We start from the raw sequence: 16779 nt of genomic DNA, 5'->3' as shown, positions 1-16779 counted from the left end.
AGATCCTTGAATTTAAATCTATATTTAGATACAGTTCAGTAGGTGGGGAGCATGCCCCATGGCTTTAGCTTGAAACCTCTCTGCAGCAACCGAGCAGCTAGAACATGGAAGCCATTCTCCTTTACTCTTCGATGCTCACCATCCCAGAGAGGGGATGGTGCTGTTATGCTGTGGGTGGAGAAACTGAAAGAAGTCCCAATGTGAAACAGTGGCCCAAAGGATCAAAGAAGAGATGTAGATGGAAACCAAAATTCCCATCCCCGTTTTGAATTAATAGAACTTGTAGTCAAAAGTGTCTGTAGAAATTTATCTAAACCAATTTCTCAACTTATAGTTGGGAAAACTGATGCCATAGAGGAAAATTTACCTATCCCTTGGCTATCTTTTTTGATGAGAGACCATGGCTCCAATGTGCCCAATGGTAAGTAATGGGAAAAATAGAATTTGGGTTTGTGGAATTTTATTCTCCAAGTCCCGCCATCTTGAATGAGTGCTATGTCACTTTGCCACCCTCATAGCGTGACCTGGTAGGAAGGAAGAGCACGCTGGCTCAGAAATAGTGCGATCTGATCCCCATTGCCTCTTAACTGTTTCTAGAACCTTCTTTAAGGTCCTTTTATGCTTATATCTCATTATTCCAGAACCTAGCAGAGGGCAGAACACATGGTTGATGCTATAGACATAGTTGATGAATGAGTAAATGCACTTAAGCTCTAAAATTCCATGCTTTTCTGCATAGTAATAAAAAAAATAAGAAGGGAAGTTGCTTCATCTATCAGAAAAATGGATATATTCAAATTCCTGGATTTGTGAGAAGATAAATGCGCAGTAATTTTGCTTAAAATGCTATCAAAAAAGCAATTAACTTCAGGGCACACTGATGCCCCAGAGATGTTCCTTCATCTCATTCATTTTAGGAAGATGAGCACTTCATTTTATTCACTGGAGAGTCAAGACCCCCGGGGACAGCTTTAAAAATGGTTCTCCCTTTAAGCTGCCTAGATTCTTCCTTCTCAGAGTGGGGTCTCTGGACCATCAGCATCAGCATCAATATTGCCTGAGAGCTTGTTAAAATTGCAGAAGTGCAGGCTAACCCCGAGTTTGAAACTGCATTTTAAGGAGGAGCCCAGGTGATTTGTGTGTGTGATAGAGTTCAAGAAATGCCGCCATAGATCAGTCCAGTAAGATGAGATCTTCAGCAAGAAGAAAGCATCATTCCACTCCACAGTTTAGAGTTCCCTCTACCTCTTTCAAAGAAACTGCCAGGTCCGTCACCTACGAACCACTCAAGGACAAATACCCAGGACAACACACTTAAGAAGCCTTCAGAATTATTTCCTTAAATTATGAGATTGGACCATATGAAATTATTGCCACTGGATGTATTCAAGCTACAAAAGTTGCCATTTAATTTCCCTCAGCATAATATAATAGCTACCATTTAGGGAGTGCTCCTAAGGCACCAGGCTTTGGGTTAAGTACTTCTGCCACGTTTATTCTAGCCTGCAAAATATTTTGTGAGATGGGTGTTAAGTCCCTTTTACAGTTGAAGAAATTAAGGTCTAGAAAGGTTATGTTTCCAAGGTTACATAGCCAGTGATGAAAAGCTCCTGATCCAGCCCCTGACTCCAAGGCCTGGTGTTTGTCAAGATGTGAACTCAGAGCATCACATGGCAAGTGTGTTAAAACATCTATTTCTAGGTACCCTACTAGGCATGGTGAATCTCAGTCTCTGGTGCTAGGACTTAGGAACCTGTATTTTAGTAGAATTAGACATGCCTTATTTGAGAACAAATTGAACCCTACTATTTTCAGACACCGCTTCCTTTCCAAGTAAGTGATGGAAGGCCAACTGGCATAAAAATGTAGCTCACCCCAGGGCAGAGGGACCGTATATCCAATTTCCCTAGGACAGCCCTGGTTTATGAACATTGTTATGGTAGATTACTAAGAGCTTCTCCTTTGATTATTAGAAGTGTTCTGGTCTGGATGATAAATTATATGATCACCCTTTGTTGGGTAGAAAACTGGACTAAGTTGCCCTGTGAGAGCATCAGCAGTACTATCCCCCATAGGGCAGCTCACCTGAGCTTCTCGGGAAGCTGAGCAAGTCTAGGTCTCCCCCTGGAATGCCCAGTGCCCTGAGCCCCACTGTCTCCCTTCTCTACTCTGGACTCCGTGGACAGGCAACCCCAGGCCCTTAGGGGCATGCAGGATTCCAGATGTACCCAAGGGATTTGCACAGGCGTGCCCACGGTGGGTTTCTCTGGAAATTCTTGTTAGAAACCTTCGAGGAGTTGTGATCTGTGCTCTACTGAAAGCCACAACTCTTTTCCACTTCTCATCTTTCTTGCCACTGGGAAGCCTTGTCTGAATCGCCTTCTCCCTGACAATATTGGCTGGCAAGGTCTGACTCTTCTCTGGATCCTAGCAGGCGACAGAACAAGGTACCAGGTGAAATTCTAACAGATGCCTGCTGAGGATCTCAATGAACACATTAATGTAATTATCAGATTATTGCCCCTAGAGGAGGTTTGACAAATGGGAAAGAAAGAACAAGAACACCAGTGGGCAGAGAATTAATGACATCAAGCCCGTGAGGGAGCTCAGGAAAGAAAAAGCCTATTAGATGTCTGCAGAATCAGGACACCAAAAATTAACTTATCTTTAGAGAATGCATTAGCTTAGTCTTCAGATAATATGCTCAACATATTCTCCTTCAACCTCTAGACACCTTTTCAAAGAAAGTGTTCCTAAATTTAAAACAATATGTCTAATTATAAATGTCATAGATTATCTAAAAAGTCAGGAAACAGGAAGAAAATTATCTATTCATTATATCCTTTCTGGGTGAACATTTTGGCTCATTGCTTTAAATTTATCGGTTTTTTAGAATCCATATGTATGTCTAGGGATTGAAGACAGCGTACCTTACGTACTGCTTAAAAATAAGTGTATCCTATGTGTGATGGCTAATTTTGTGTCAACTTGACTGACACAGTGGTGCCCAGACATTTGGTCAAAATATTCTTCTGGGTGTGTGTGTGGGTGTTTCTGAATGAGATTATCATGCAAGTCAGTAAACCAAGTAAAGCAAACAATTCTCTTTATTGTGGGTGGGCCACATCTAATCAATTGAAGACCCCACATAGAACAAGAAAGGTTGCATAAGAAGGAACTCTTCCTGCTTGTTTGAGCTGTGACATCAGACTTCTCTTGCCTTTGAACTAGAACTTACAGTATCAAGTCACCTTGTTTTTAAGCCTTTGTACTCTGCCTAGCCCTACACCCCGGCTCTCCTTGGTCTTCCGCTTGCTGACTACAGATCTTAGGACTTCTCAGCCTGCATAATCATGAGAGCCAATTACTTATAATATATTTCTATTCATATGTATAGGAATGTGTGTGTGTGTGTGTGGGTGTATTATATACTATACATGATTACTCTGCCTGGGGTGAGGTAGATTTTTACACTAGTGTCCTTCTATTAACTATTGGAAAGAAAGAAGTGCATTCATCCTGTCAGGCCCAAGGCAGAATTCAGAGTTGGTACATTTCAGCCTTTTTCAATGTTTATTTGGTCCATCACCGTATTACCTACCCACCTCCAAAATGTTTTAGTGGTCAAATAAATGAGAGAAACACTAGATAAAGGGAAAAAATAAAAAAGCTCGGAATCAGAGCCTTGCATGCATTACATGCCTCCAACAGAGCAAAGTAACACAGAACTTTTCTGTTTTTGATCACGTATTTCTCATTCCTCCACTACTGTATTTTTTTTCTTGCAAGATGGGTATTCAAAGACACACACTGGGGAAAGGCTGTGCCCAGTCTATTCAAAGTGGCCAGTTGTGATCATAAAGAAGCCAGTTGCAGGCAGGGCTTCTGAGGAGTTTTCCATGGATGGTAACTTGGGACCTCCCTGACTCTTTGTATTTGAATTGTAAAGATCTTGAACTTATCTACTGGCTCCAATTTATCCTCATAAAAGAAGGTTTTGTCTTGTCCTATGAAACCTGGTTCATTTGGGACTGAAGATCAGTATAAAGTATAATGGCTATGAGTCCTAGTTCTGATGCTTACTAGCTATGTGACCTCAAACAAGTTGCCAACCTCTCTGTGCCTCAGTTCCCCATCCACAAAATGGAAATGGCATAGCATAAGGATTAAAGATGTTAACACACATAAAGCCTTACTATAGAGATGTGTTGTCTAAGAGTGTAGCCACTAGTCCCATGTGGCTATTTCTACTGAAATGAAATGAAATTAAGTAATATTAAAATTCAGCCACAATTCAAGTGTTTGACAACCATGGGTGATTGGTGGCTACCATACTGGTCAGTACAAAAGAAATATTTCCATTGCCACAGAAAGTTCTAGAGCCTGAGCACTTAGCAAGTGATGAATCAGAGCTGTATTTTATTTTCCAAGGCCTAAATAAATTCAGGGGCACTGACCAGATCTTTAATCCTTCAGTCAGATCTCCACTAGGAGACAACTATGAATTGCAGGTTCCCTCTTCATCCCCCCTTCCTTCCCTCCCTCCTTTCCTCCTGCCCCGCTTTTTCCCTCCCTTCCTTCTTTCCTACCTTCCTACCCTCTTTCCTCTCTTCTTTCTCCTCCCCTTCTTTTTCTTCCTGCTTGTCTTTCGCTCCAATAGAAGGATCACCAGCAAGTTCTTGCCCTTTATATTTGATACCTGAATCTTTGCTGTTGTGTTTTCCTAGTAAAACACCCTGGGTCTCCAAGCTCAACCTTCCAGAGTCACTGTTACAGATGAGCCTGAGGGGTCATGTTACCCTCATACCACCCTCTGGAGAGGCCCCTATTTTGTGAGTCAGAGAGCTGAGCCTGTCTTTCCACCGACTTCATCCTTCCTCTCTATCAAAGTGAAAGATTTTGACATAGATAAATGTGCACATGCTAAATTATTTGTAGTAGCAAATGTCGCTGTAATGAGATCAACCAAGCTACTGCCATCGGCAGCTGCTAGGCCTTGGAGAAACAGGCTGGAGGGAACTTTCTGTGGCTAATACGCGTTGCAACAAGATATGACCACTATTCCTTTCTAAAAGGATCATAATGGACATTGATTTTTAGTTTTGGAGTTTGGCCCATTAAAATACCAAACAGAATTCCATGGGGGAATGAGCTATATTGATTGGTTCATTTTGTTTTATGGCTTTGTTTCCTATGTAACATGTAATTGTATTTTATAGCTGCTATAATATGCAAGAATTAAAGACCTAATTTGGCTAAACAAGAATTGGCTTATAAATTATGAAACACTCTTTCTCATCAAACTCCTGGGTAATTAAACAAAATCTTAGCAAATGCTTTCTTCGTAGATTGTTTTGCATTGGTGAAGGAGATGGAGGAATGGGAAAAACATTTTTTTTTTCTTTCGTCGCTTTTTAACTTTCTTATCACCATCAAGCACCAGTAGTGAGGTTAGGGATTTCAGACAAGGCTATTAAATTTTTTGCTAAGGCTTATTAAGCTGTCTTCTCTTTCACATTATTTTGCTTCTATAATCGCAAGAAGAGTTCCCATCAATGGCGTGGTGGAGAGAGCACAGGTTGCCGAAGGAAGTCCTCAGACTGAGATGAAAGCTCTGCCTCTTCCCTGTTATTGAACTTGGGCGAGCCATTGAACAGGATGTTTTGTGACTTTAGAAAGTTGTTTTTCTCCATGTAGGTAGAGTAAAAGCCACTCTTTTTATCCTCCCTTCCCATTTCAGCAGCTAAATCATACTTCCAAGCACTCTGATTTTGCACACGGCCACCTAACATGCTTTGGTGGTTGGGAAATTGGCAGACATGATGCCAGCAACAGCTTGAAAAATACTTGAAATATTTCATCACAAAGCACTCAGCTGGTGAATTGAGTGCTACCCTCAATACACGCAACAATATGGATCAATCTCAAAAACATTATGCTGAGTGAGAGAAGTCAGGCCCAAGAGTATGGAGTGTATTGATTCATTTTGCCACTGTTTTTCTAAACTGTACGTATGTGATTCATATACTCGTATAGTACAATGCATTTCCCAATTTGAACAATTCTGGAGGTTCACTCTTGCAATATTTCTGGAAGATAATTCTTCTACCTAAAAAAGTCCCCTGTCCACAGAGGTCATTAACATTTGCTGAAACCCTACTATGCTCTAGCTACTTTATATATATCATCATCTCAAAATTGAAAGTAACACTGAGTGGGAGCACCTGGGTGGCTCAGTCAGTTAGGCATCTGCCTTTGGCTGAGGTCATGATCTCAGCTCGGTCCTGGGATCGAGCTCTGCCTTGGTCTCCCTGTTCAGTGGGGAGCCTGTCTCTCCCTCTCCTCCACTTGTGCTCTCTCTCACTATCGGCTAAAAACAAGAAAAAAAGAAAAAGAAAGAAAGAAAGTAACGCTCAATGGGTTACCATTGTTTTAAATCAAAGATTAGAAATTTGAGACTCTAAGAAGTGATAAAACTTTGCCTATGACCTAGACACGCCTGCAGATCTATTGGACTCCAGGGTCCCTGCTCTTTTGACATCATCAGATTGTGGCTAATTCTGTCCTGTTATCTTAAGAGGCATTCCTAAGAGGAAACAGAAGATTATTTGGAGTTGCATGCAGGGTATTTTCAGGAAAGGCAGTTAAACCTCTTACTCCTTGGGAGTCTAGAGGTGACGGGCTATGGTGTCTTTTTGTTACCAAATGGCGGTCGTTTCCCTGGAGGACTACTTAGAATCTACTTTAGCATCTCTGTCTCCTGTCATCTCCCTCTCTTCTGGATAATTCTGTGCCCTGATGTTTCAAGAAGTCCCATCCTAGAAATTAAGTCCATCCATGATACAGAAACATTTATCTTTCCTGGTGGGAGAGTAAATGAGAAAACAATTGATCAATGAGGAGGAGAAGCTGAAAATTAACAAAACTTAGAAATGATGGTTCAATCTGCTGGATGCATCAGATGAATTATAGGATATTTCTAATGAGTTGCATTAGAATTTGACTCTTGCCAAAGAAAGTAAGTAGAACCTTGGTGATTTATTTAAGACACTGTTCAAATTCACTTGATCAATTGTTGGAGCTCCAGAGGTGAGACGACCTAGCCAGAATCGCTCCTCTTTCTGGAGTAAGAAATGAATAAAAGGAGAGAGACATAACTCAAGTTCCATTCTGATCACAAAAGAACGTCTCATCCTGATTCCTTTAGAAATCTCTTTAGGTTGGATAAATGGCAGAATACAGAATCAGCCCTCATTCCAGCCAGTTTTATTATAAAAAGCATCAAAATGAAGCCTTTAAAAGGAAGATAAGTACTGCTGCAGACAGCTGCAAACAATTACTTCTTAAAAACAAAACTGAAAAAGGCTAATTAATTTACAAAGTGCAGAGTGTGCCAAGAGTGCAATAAAAATCCATCCCACTTAGCGTCCACTCGTGTTTCAGCAAAACAGAGCATTTGCAAAGTGCTGTAAATTAAATTATAAGGCAAAATTCGGGCTGCATAATTCTCAGATGCTCAAATATATATGTAGGGACAACTGAACTAAAATCATTCTTAATGTAACAAATTCCTCAATATCTGATTGGTAAACATCTCCATTAGCCCATATCTGTAAAAGTCTTGGTAGCTGGGCTGTAGTTAGTAGGAGACTAGGGTGATTACAAGGGGATAGTGTGACGAAGTCAGATACTGGATCTGTGTTGAAGATAGAACCTACCAGATTTTCTGATAAATTCATATGAGAAAGAGAAAAGCTTGTAGGATGACTCTCAGGATTTCTGACTTCAAGGACCTAGAAGATGGAGTCACCATAAAGTGAGATAATGGGTGGAGCAGATCTACAGAGAGAGGGAAGCTCAGTTTGGACATGTTGAGTGTGAATTCTTCACTAGGCCTGCAAGTCTAGAGTGGAGAGTTGAATGTACGAAGAAAGGGGGAAAGACCCAATACAGTTGACGTGTCTACTTGGTTGTGGGACTTTCTAGGCGTTACTTCATTTAATTCTGTCGAGGCCTATGTGTAAGATATTGTACCTCTGTTTTGTTTTATATTAGAAAATATAATTATTATATATAATATTATATAAAATATATATTTTTATAGATAAATATTGAGTCAAAGAATTTGAGTAACTCTATCAAGGTCATGCTGCTGGTAGAAGGAGAGGCTGGAATTCAAATCGGGGTTCTCTGATGTGCAACCGAAGTCTGTGCATTTTTCACTGAAGCCATGCTGACCAGACAAATGCTGTTTCCTTTCACAATTTGGAGAAGTGGATATTTTATATACTTTCATAGACTATAGGTTAGAATATACGGCGCATGTTTTAAAGACTTCAAATGGTTTGGTCTTCCCTAAAGAGCCCGGTGGTTTAAAAAAAAACCATTGAATCTAGTTCTCTTTTTGTGTAACACATTGGAGGCAGGCCACACAGGGCTGCTGGCAACAGCTCTGCTATAGAGCATCACTGCAGGACCGAGGCTCCTTCCATCTTCTGACTCCACCATTCCCATGATATTTCCCTTTTTCCAGTGGATCAAAATAGCTGACTTCCATGACCATAACCAAACAACAGGATAGAGGAAGAGAGAAAGATAGACCTACTCTGGAATTTGTATACATCATTTGTATTGACATTCCACTGGCCAAAACTTTTTATCATGTGGCCATTTCTAGCTGCAAGGAAGGATGGAAAATATTATCTTTATTTCAGGTAAAGGTAAAAAAGCCAGAGCTTCTAGTACTTAGAGAGAAGGAGAATTAGAGATCAGAGGACAGCAAGCGTTATCACAAGTTGGGCTAAGTCTCTTCTTGAATGTCATGAAACAAGTCCACTTTACATAAGTTTGAATTTAAAAATATTATTAAAATCTTAATGTATTTGTGAGTTTTTAAAGTGCTAATCTCTTCACATAAAATACAAGGGAATGTGATATTTCAAAGGATGGTGTGAAATAATAGAAAATATATACGTTGGTCTCTGCCCCTGGTTCCTGGCATAGATCTCTTAACACCTTTGTCATTTCCTAAGTGATAAGAGCATTAGGAGTCTCTCTTGCTAATCTTTGGCCTCTGACCCCAGTTCATGACACAGAACTACTAAATTCATTATGATTTCCTGGATGATAGCAAGGTCTTTTGTTCTAAGGAGGCAACTTTTGACAGGCTCCTGAATGTGGGGCTGGTCCCCAGAATGACCAAGCCATGATTAGAAGCTTGGAAATTTCAGCCTCAGTTGCAGCTGGGAAGAGGGACTAGAGATTGAGTTAATGACCAGTCATGCCTGCGTGATGGAAGCCTCCATAAAAATTCCAAAATATGAGGTTTGGAAAGTTTCTATGTCAGGTGAACACATCCATGTGCCAAGAAGCTGGTGCACCCCAACGGCAAGGGACAGAAACTCCTGTGTTCAGGATCCTTCCAGACCTCACCACCTTACATATCTCTTCATGTGTTTGTTCATTTGTATTCTTCCTCATTTCCTTTGCTATACAATAAGCCAGTAAACACAAGTATGTGTCTCTTTGAATTCTGTGACCTGTTCTAACAAATGATAGAAACTGAAGAGGGAGTTTCAAGAACCTCTCTGATTTATAGCTTGCAGGTCAGAAGCACAGGTGACAAGATGGACGATGTCACTGGCATCTGAGGTGGGGGAACACAATCTTGTGGGAGGGAGCCCTTAATCTGTGGGGTCTGCACTAGCTCCAGTGGGTGTTAGAACTATACTGACTGGCAGGACGTGGGCTGGGGTGGCCAATTGCTCAGTGTGGGGAAAACCCGCCCAGCTGGGGTCAGTAGTGCTAATAAGAGTGTTGTTGTGATGTGCGAGTCAAGGACACGCATAGGAGATCTTCTTCTGTACAGATGGGGACCATGTGAAGTGTAACCTGTATTCACACTATTGCTGTACATAGACACCGTTGGAGCTGGTAAACCAATATTCCTGTCATTCTTGGCCGGGATGCCTTCAATGACATAAATTTTGAATTATCGTTTAGCTTTTGGCATGGCCATGCAACAATTCTCATTTCCCTTTCCACAATCCAATATCAAGACAGTTCTTTCAAAGCAAAGCAACTCTTGTCAAAATAGCTGTTACCTCTCCCATCAAACTGCCAGTATGAAGAAGCTGGGGTCAAAGAAAACAAGATTTCTCCTCTACTTCTCTCCACTTCTAATATGAAGTAGAATAACAATGAGAGTGGTGATCATGAGGGATTAAAGAAAAAAATGTGAAAATGTAAATCCCAAATTTACATTTCTAGCTTAGATGTCCAACCCAAACTGAACTCCAAATTCATATTTATATAACCACCTCCACTTGGAAGTCTAAGAGGTATTGGAATCTCAAAATGTCCAAAACTGAATCCTTAAAATATTTACACTGTGTGTGTTCCTTCTCCGATGATGGCAATTCCATCCTTCCAATTTTCCAATCCTTCCAATTTTCCAATCCTTCCACAGGACAACAACTGGGGACTTTTCTCATTCTCTCTTGCCCACATCCAATCTGTCAGAAAACACTTTTGGTTCCATCTTTAGGATATGTTCATAATCTGACAACTTCTCATCATATCCACCATTCCTATCATAGCATCGACCACCAAATTCTTTCTCCTGGGCTATTGCCATATACCTCCTCCCTCTTCACCTGTGCCCCCTACAGTCTACTCTCAGCAAAACAGCCCGGTGATGCCTTTAACCCAGTGAGCCACCCAGGCAACCCTAGCCAGGTGATGCTTTTAAAACATGACTCAGATCATCTTCCCCTGCTCCAAAGCTGCCAGTGGCTTCTCATTTACCTGACAGTAACCTCCAAAATCTTCATAGTGGTCTCCACGGCTCTGGGGACCTCATCTCCTACTACTCTCTCCCTTGTCACTTGGCTGTGCCACATGGGGCCTACCAGCTGTTCCTGGGATAGGCAAGGCATTTCTGCCTGAAAATGCCCTGCCTAAAATGCCCTTTCCTCCTTACTCCCTTGACTCACTTCCTCACCTCCTTTAAATCTTTGTTCAAATCTCACCTCTTCAGTGAGGCTGACCTTCCCTTATTTAATATCTCAACTCCCCATCTTGACACTCTAGATTCTTGTTTCTTCTATTCTAGTTTTTTTTTTTCAATTTTTTCTTTCTTTCTTTCTTTCTTTCTTTCTTTCTTTCTTTCTTTCTTTCTTTCTTTTTACAGTGTTCAGTAGCTTTACTCATCTGCCATGCTTATTCTCTCTACCCACCTCGAATGCCAGCTGCATGTGGACAGGAATCTGCCTTGTTCATGGCTGTATGCCCAACTCCAGAACAGTATAAACACACAGCAGACCCTCAACACATATTTGTTGGCCAAAGAATTTTAAGTAAAGTAAGTAAAGGCAGCTCATCAAGCCAATCATTGTGCCCAGGGTGAAACATTTCACTGGCAGATCCTCTCGGTTTTGAGAACAGAAGCATAGTAATGCCAAGTATCTCTGCCGAGTCCCAACCATGAATGTGATCTCATGTCCCTAGTTCTTCTGACTCTCCCACCAGTTAAGCTGTCCTTCTCCATAAGTTCTCAGCAGCATAATAGCTCCTTTGATATTTTGTAAGATCTCAGTTTAACCCACTGAGCCACCCAGGCACCCCAGGATTTCAGTTTAAATCTCTGTTGATGGCATCTTACTTGAACTGGAGGAATCTTTATATTTGTCACCTGCCCCCACTTTAGAGTTTTTGAACTCTGGATAGCACCCCATTAGTGGGTCATGATATCATTAGTGTTTCATGATCAGAATTTTTTAAATATGAAAGAGAAAAAGATTAGAAATTGAAGATAATAGAAATGAAACATTAATAAACTAAAATAAAAAATACCCAGTCAATTACATATAATAGGGCCAAAAATTTACTTAATGATACTTTTGTTTCATATGTTATATCCATATATTGATTTATGATATAAATAGTATTTGTGACATTGGATTTCTGTCAAAAACAGTTTGAAAAACACTCTCCTTTTTTATTTCCATGTCCATGAAGGCAAAGAAAGATCTTCCTCATCTTTCTATTATTTATTGGGCCAACCTACTGCCTTATGAGTAGCCTAAGCATATGATTTGAATTGAATTGATCCTCTGGACTTCAGAACTTTTCTTTCCATTGAAAAATATTTATATAATAATATATGGCTGACATAATACCCATTTAAATGAAGTTACCACCCCAAAAGTGATGATGTAGAGGTAATCCCAGATACCAGCCTATTACTAGAAATCCTTGAGTCCTGTATATGATGGCTGCTCTAAATGTCGTGGTGAACCAATCACGGTGTGCAAACATTTTTGTCATTAATCTATAAAGAGATCATTGAGGGTAAACATTTAGAGACTTCCATACAATTTGACACAGTAACTGTATGTCTGTTAAATCTAATGATAAAAAAAAAAAGGATATTGTATTTTTAAATTTTCATTTCATTTTTCTGGGAATTCTTTTTTTTTTTTTTAATAGTTTGCCAGCAAGTACATTTTTTGGTAATTCATTATTATTGTGTTTACAAAAACATGGGTTCTGGCAGTTGGGAAATTAACAAAAAACCTGATCTTTCATAAACACAGTTTGAGAAGTGCTGTTCTAAAATATAAGTGCAAGTTGTTCATTTTCAGATTAAAACACAGATTTCTTCCTAAAATTCTCTGAATGCTGTTCTGGCAGAAAGTACCTTATGTAGCCTGGCCCTGGTTGAAGTCACAGTGTATATTTGTTATCATTTTGTATCTTATATTCATGTGTTTTACCTGGAACATCCATGTCTCCTGCTTACTGGCCTCCAGATCTCTATGACCATGGCCCTGTACTAGCAAATTCCTTTGAGAATATGCTTCCATATATGTATTTATTTATATAAATCACATACATATTTATTGTGTTTAAATAGGAGGTATAAGACACACATTAAAAATAAAAATTAGAGACAGATGCTGGCAAGGATGCAGAGAAAGGGGAACCCTCCTACACTGTTGGTGAGAATGCAAGCTGGTGCAACCACTCTGGAAAACAGCATGGAGGTTCCTCAAAGTGTTGAAAATAGAACTGCCCTGTGACCCAGCAATTGCACTACTGGGTATTTACCCTCAAGATACAAACGTAGTGATCCAAAGGGGCACGTGCACCCGAATGTTTATAGCAGCAATGTCTACAATATCCAAACTATGGAAAGAACCTAGATATCCATCAACAGATGAATGGATAAAGATGTGGTATATATACACAATGGAATACTATGCAGCCATCAAAAGAAATGAAATCTTGCCATTTGCGACAACGTGGATGGAACTAGAGGGTATCATGCTTTGCAAAATAAGTCAAGCAGAGAAAGGCAACTATCATATGATCTCTCTGATATGAGGAAGTGGTGATGCAACATGGGGAGTTAAGGGGGTAGGAGAATAAATGAAACAAGATGGGATTGGGAGGGAGACAAACTATAAGTGACTCTTAATCTCACAAAACAAACTGAGGGTTGCTGGGGGGAGGGGGGTTGGGAGAAAGGGGTGGGTTTATGGACATTGGGGAGGGTATGTGCTTCGGTGAGTGCTGTGAAGTGTGTAAACCTGACGATTCACAGACCTGTACCCCTGGGGATAAAAATATATTATGTGTTTATAAAAAATTAAAAATTAAAAAGAAAAAAATAAAAATTAGAAAGATTTAGATAAAAAATAAATATTCATGGAAGCTCTGACTCAATATTTTCCTCTTGTCTTTTTACTGTGCCTATACTCCCACATCAGAGATCCCTACTCTATACCTGGGGCAGCCAACGTTTTCTGGAAAGGTCCGCATAGTAAATATTTTCAACATTCAGTCTCTGTTGCAACTACTCAGCTCTCCCTTTGTATATGAAAGCAGGCCTAGGCAGTATATTACCAGATGGATTTGACTGTGTTTTGAAAATCTGTATAAAAAGAGGTGGCAAACCAGAATTGACTCAAGGGCCACAGTTTGCTGATCTTTGTTCTGGACTCGAGAGAAAACTAAAATCCAGATCCACTCTCCTAGGAAATACAAGCTGCTCTGTATAGAGTAGCAGGAGAAATCGAGTCCCAATTTCTCTATCACTTTATTTTAAATCCAAACAGAAGCATTTTATAGATGAGGAAGCGAAGGCCCAGAGAGGTGACACTCCCTATGATCCCAACAAGGAAATTTTGTTGTGTATAACTATAAGGTATGCCCACTAACCATATCACCTTGCACTTATCACAGAACTATCCCATATTACATTGTTTTCTTGAGAAAGACCGTTCTACCTCAGCAAATTGTAGTTTCCTATTGATCGTACTTTCCTCAGATTTTACATCATTTCGTTAGAAAATATTACATTCATGGCTCAGAAAGCCGAGCTGAATTACTTCTAACTAGTCAGATGGTTGAAAGAACTCAAAGAGAGAGGTAAAATGAACACCGGCCATTTGCTTTCAGGAAAGGCTCAAAACTGGCAAGAATTCAGATTACAAAGGGAAGAAATTCTCAGGAGTTTCATTTCAGTAACTGTACCAGGAATTAATGATCCACCTAGGTGTTGTTTAAGCATGCACGGTCAATACATTATGCAAACAACACCCAGCCATCAGCAGAGGGCTTTCACACGCATTGCACTGAAGACACAAAGTCATGGTTAATTCATGGCCAAGGATACCACTTATGTGAGCAGTAAATAAAGGCTTGCCCGAGGGTCAGCAGATCAAGGAGGATGTTGCTACACTAGACGTGCCCAAGAACAAAGCTTGCACCTCTTTATTTGTTCTGCTTTTGAACTTAGGCCAAACTCTGGCAAAGGATGGCCAGTTAATGTTTGTGGAGTGAATGAACAAATACCAGCTCTGCTAAAGAGGATTTCTTAAAGTTGTTCTCATCGCTTTCACTGTTTCATTTCTCCTTCTGTTTCATTTAGGTGGTGGAAGAGGACGGTGAGAAAGAATCTCAGGTGAGCAGTCGATATAATCACTGGTTTCATGGAAAAGGAAGTAAAGTCCAGAGATACGAAATTACTGGGCCAAGATCGTGCAGCGACTGGTAAAGACTTTATGAATAAATAAACTTTACAGATGTTTTCTCATATTTTTTGCCATATCTTTTCAAAAACAAACCTCATTATTCTAAGAATGCATCCAGACTAGAGAAGATTTCCAAATTTATTCTAACTTTAAAAACAAAACTAGGAGGCTTTGCTTTGTAACTTCATTCAAATTCCAAGAGGATGTGCAATACAATTCACGGTTGACTCATCCCCCAAGAGCTCATAGACAGTCCTGCTGGAGTACCCCATTTTCACCCTTCTGTGACCCTAGAGGACTCCACAATGAGAATTGATTTTGAGTGGGTGGAACAGGAAAGACTCATTCTTCCTCATCCCCAATTTCTCTACTAAAGGATAGTTCTTGAAATTCCTTTTAACAAGGGACCACAATTTTTATTCCATAAAAATACTTAAAATGCAAATATCTCTGGAAGAGAAAAAACAAAACTGTTGACTTAGAGTCACACTAAGGGGTAAATAGCTTATCAGATCTTTTCCAGAGCGTAGGTTCTCATAGCTATAGACTCCATGGAGAGAAAAAGGCACAGGGGAAAAGTAAAACAAATGTTTCCTAATTTACATTTTTTCCTTGAGGCTGCCCTGCCTCTGAATTTAGTGAAGTCTCTACCAGATCAGTTTCCAGGGATTTGTTCTGAACACTTTCAACTCCAATGCCGGTTACATTTCTGGGATTCACTTCCTGAAATTCTCCCTTCTCTATCAGCTTGCTTCATACTCTGAGAAATCACTCAGCCAAATGCAATTCTGGCTTTGTCACCACCTATCTCAATGAAACTCCTTTGTGGATAAGATAAAATACTTAACAAGAATCTTTTTAGATAACTATAACCCAACTGACTAGGAAAGGACTCAGGTTTTTACTAAGGCATTCTACCAGTTGGCTGCACTTGCAGTAGGCTCTGAGACAAATACCTTTGGCAGTAATTTTATCAGAGAGTATTCTCAGAGTCATCACCCCTGGGAGGTGGAGGGGAGCAGGGTTGGGCAGAGAGGGAAGTTGAACTACAGAGCAATTATAGCAAAGGTCTCGGCCAACCCAACATAGAGATCCAGAACAGGGATGGCCCTTCAGAGTTGTCCTGAATTCAGGAAGGAGAACTGCCTGACTCATAATCCACCATTGACCAGCCATTGAATGAAGTCTGTGCCCGAGAAGGAGCATGATGTTGGGGAGATCCTGCACAACACAATTCTCTTCAGCAGAGGGTAAGTCCTGAAGAGACCTATCAGTTGAGGGACATTAGCAGTCAGCGGTCCCAGCAGCTGGAGAAGTAAGTGCTTCAGTCCTGGAGGGGAATCTTCATGGGGAGTTAGGGTATCCATTAAAATAAGTCACTGCCCTTTTAATTACATGCTTTGAAACTGGGCTTAGCAAAATGGAAAGTTGTTCATTGTTTTGTTAGAATTTTTACCAACATCTGTTCTCTTCAGAAAATTACATTATTCCTAGGAATGTCATCCTTGGTGTTTGGGTTACCAATCCAGCACACCAGGATCAATCTGCATTTGCAACTGACATGTTGATTATAACTCAATGCAAGCATCTGCCTTCTTCACTGTAAATGTAGTCAGACCCACAAATTAAAATGCTCGAAATGCATATTATCATAAATTATTTTTCTGTTCTTTCTATTTTATATTTCAGTTAAAAGTATGTGCACGAATAATAATATTCATGTAAATTTTATTTCAGGATA

This window comes from Mustela lutreola, chromosome 2, assembly GCF_030435805.1.
Source record: "Mustela lutreola isolate mMusLut2 chromosome 2, mMusLut2.pri, whole genome shotgun sequence".
Taxonomy (NCBI): Eukaryota; Metazoa; Chordata; class Mammalia; order Carnivora; family Mustelidae; genus Mustela; species Mustela lutreola.
The sequence above is the reverse complement of the archived record's forward strand: the minus strand, read 5'-3'. Positions refer to the sequence as shown.